Source organism: Notamacropus eugenii, chromosome 1, assembly GCF_028372415.1.
Source record: "Notamacropus eugenii isolate mMacEug1 chromosome 1, mMacEug1.pri_v2, whole genome shotgun sequence".
Taxonomy (NCBI): domain Eukaryota; kingdom Metazoa; phylum Chordata; class Mammalia; order Diprotodontia; family Macropodidae; genus Notamacropus; species Notamacropus eugenii.
This window is the reverse complement of record NC_092872.1, coordinates 232,012,467-232,015,908: the sequence shown is the minus strand read 5'-3', so window position 1 is coordinate 232,015,908 and position 3,442 is coordinate 232,012,467.

Sequence of the window (3,442 nt, the reverse complement as noted above, 5' to 3'; positions counted from 1 at the left end):
AGATAAGTGGCTCACCTAATGTTATAAAGGTCTAAGCCAATGGGTGGCTGAAATCCTGTTGACAAAAAGGTCACTGGGTCTAAAGAGCTTGAGAAGTTGAGTGTCTTGTCCAAGGTCACATAAGTAGTGAATGATGAAGAAAGAATGAGAACCCTGACTTCCTGCCACCTGGTCCGTTACTTTTTTTACATGAAATAAAAATAATTGTCTCCAGTATCAACATTTTGTTGTGACTATTACTGCTACTGCTGGTGCTGCTGGTGCTACGTCACATTTAAGTTGACTTGTAGTTAATTTTTTAGCTAGCAACCCATTAAACAACTCATGTATATACTGCTTTAAGGTTTATTTAAAAATTAATAATGATATTAGCTAACATTTTTATGATGCTTTAAGTTTGCAAAACACTACATATGTTAACTTATTTGAGCTTCAAAACAACTGTGAGGTAGATGCTGTTATCTCCATTTTATAGATGAGAAAACGGGCACAGAGAGGTTGTCAATGAACATTTAAAATTTTTTTTAACATTTGTTTTTTAAAATTTTTTCCCACATTTTTATTTAAATTTCAAGTTCCAGATTCTATTCCTCCCTTTTCTCCTCCCAACCTTAGATGGTAAGCAATCAAATATAGGTTATACATATATAATTATGTAAAACATTTCCATATTGATCATTTTGTATAAGAAGACACAGAAAAAAAGAAAAAAATGAAAGAAAGTGAAAAATAGCATGCTTCCTTCTGTGTTTAATCAATATCAGTTCTTTCTCTGGATGTGGATAGAATGCTTTATCATTAGTCCTTTGGGATTGTCTTAGATCTTTGTATTGTTGAGAACAGTGAAGTCATTCATAGTTCTTCATCTCACAGTGTTGCTGTTACTATATATAATGTTCTCCTGGTTCTGAACACTTCACTTTACATCAGTTCATGTAAGTCTTTCCAGGTTTTTCAAAAATCATCCTGCTCATCATTTCTTATAGCACAATAATATTCCATTTTAATCATATATCATAGCTTGTTTAGCCATTCCCCAACTGATGGGCATCCCTTTGGTTTCAAATTCTTAGCCACCACAAAAAGAGCTGCTAATTTATCTATATCTATATGTATATATATATATAATATGTATATATATCATATTTACATGTATTTGACAAATAGGTCTTTCCCCCCTTTTTTGGATGTCTTTGAGATATAGATCTAGCAGTGGTATTGCCTATGCACAGTTTTATAGCCTTTTGGGCATAGTTCCACATTGCTTTTTTGAATAGTCTGGATCAGTTCACTACTCCACCAATAATGCATTTGTGTCCCAGTTTTCCCACATACCCCCATCTAACATTTCTCTTTTTTGCCATATTAGTCAATCTGATAGGTGTGAGGTGGTACCTCAGAGTTGTTTTAATTTACATTTCTCTGGTCAATAGTGATTTAGAGCATTTTTCATATGACTATAGATAGGTTTAATTACTTTGTTTGAAAACTACCTGTTCATATCTTTTGACCATTTATCAATTGGGGAATGACTTATATTTTTATAAATTTGACAGTTCTCTATATATTTGAGAAATAAGGCCTGTATCAGAGATACTTTTAACATCAGTTATTTAAAAAAAAATTTGAGTTCCAAAATTTCTCCTTCCCTTTAGCCCCTCCTCCACACATTGAGAAGACAAGGAATACTATATTATACATGTGAAGTCACACAAAACATATCTCCATATTAGTCATGTTGCCAAAAAAAGCAAGAAAAATAAAGTGAAAAAATAGTCTTCAATCTGTACTCAGAGTTCATCAGTTCTTTCAAGGAAGGGGCATAATATTTTTCATCATGAGTCCTAACCAACACTTATCAAGCACTACTATGTGTCAGGTATTGTGCCTGGTTCGGTGACTTGTCCGGGGTGTTGGAGCTACTGAAGAATCTTTGGTCTTTCTGGCTCTAAGCCCAGGTCCTGCCTTACTGACTCACTGATAAGAGTATAGTGCAATTCTGGCATCTCATTAAGCTTCTCTGACAATTTTTATCTTGAAGTCCCCACCCCAAAAACCCCTCTTCTTCCTCAAATGTCCCTAGAGAGCCTTGTCTGGATTGCTCTCTTGGCCCCATTGCCTTCTACTTTATACAAGCACCGGTAGATCACAGGTTCCTTGGGGGAAGAGATTGTGTCACTTTTCATTTTTGTGTCTCCTCTAGTGACTTGCTCATGACTGGCACTTAATAAGCTTTTGCTGCATTGAATTACGTTGTTATTTGTTTGTGCTCTCAAGGCAGATGAGGGAGAATGCTCCTCTACCTCCCTTCATGGCTGACCCAGCAATTCACACTGGCTGACACTGGATTCTGAGAAACAAACCAAGAGCTGACATCAGAAATGACTAAGTCTCAAGTTTCTCATGAAGGTTGTGATGAAACTACGTCATAATTCCCAGGGTGTCATCTAGCTTTGGTCCAATGTTTCCTGGGGTTCCAAAAGAAAATGTCCCAGGAAGGGAAGGAGTAGTTCACTGTCCTTGACTCCTCTCAAGCTTCATTCCTTCTCCCTTTCTGCTTATTTTTTCCTTGTATCCTGAACTGGGACAGTTGCTGCTACCACTGAATGTGTCCTTTGAGGACACCATCTCTCCCTAGTTTTCCTGATTCAGATGTTGAAAAGCTCATTCACTGATTTGTTCACTTAATCTATCCATCCATCTGTCTACCTACCTAGCTACCTTATCTACTTATCTATCTGTCTATATCTATCTATCTGTCTATCTATCTATCTATCTATCTATCTATCTATCTATCTATCTATCTGTCTGTCTGTCTGTCTGTCTGTCTGTCTGTCTATCTGTCTATCTATCTGTCTATCTGTCTATCTGTCTATCTATCTCTCATTCATTTGAGAAAATGGTTCCTTGTGAAAGCTTCCAACCTCATTTAAAGGGAAAGAAAATGAAATGGAAATGGGATAAGCCATTTGTGCCCTATAAACTCATCTATATTCTCATAGAGACAGTTCCATGATTCAGTGACTCCAATACCAAGACTTGGCCTCCAGAAGACCTGAATTTGAATCCTGCCTCAAACACTTGACCCTGAGCAAGTCACTGAAATTCTCTGGGCTTCATTTTCCTCACCTATAACATGGGGCAAACAACAGCATCTACCTCCCAAAGTCATTGTGAGGGTCATATGAGTCAAAGAAAGTAAAGTGCTTTGTAAATCTTTTAAGCAATATAAACCCCCCCCACAACTTTTATTATTGTTTGCAAGTGACTCTAGTAGCCAAGGACTGGAAAAAGGGTGGGTGTGCCTTGATTGGGCTGGGTGGGCTAGGTTCTTATGGCTCAACAAATTGTGGTACAAGAATGTGACGAAATATTATTGTGCAGCAAAAAATGATGAAAATGAGGAGTTCAGAGAGATATGGGGAGTACTTGTATGTACTGT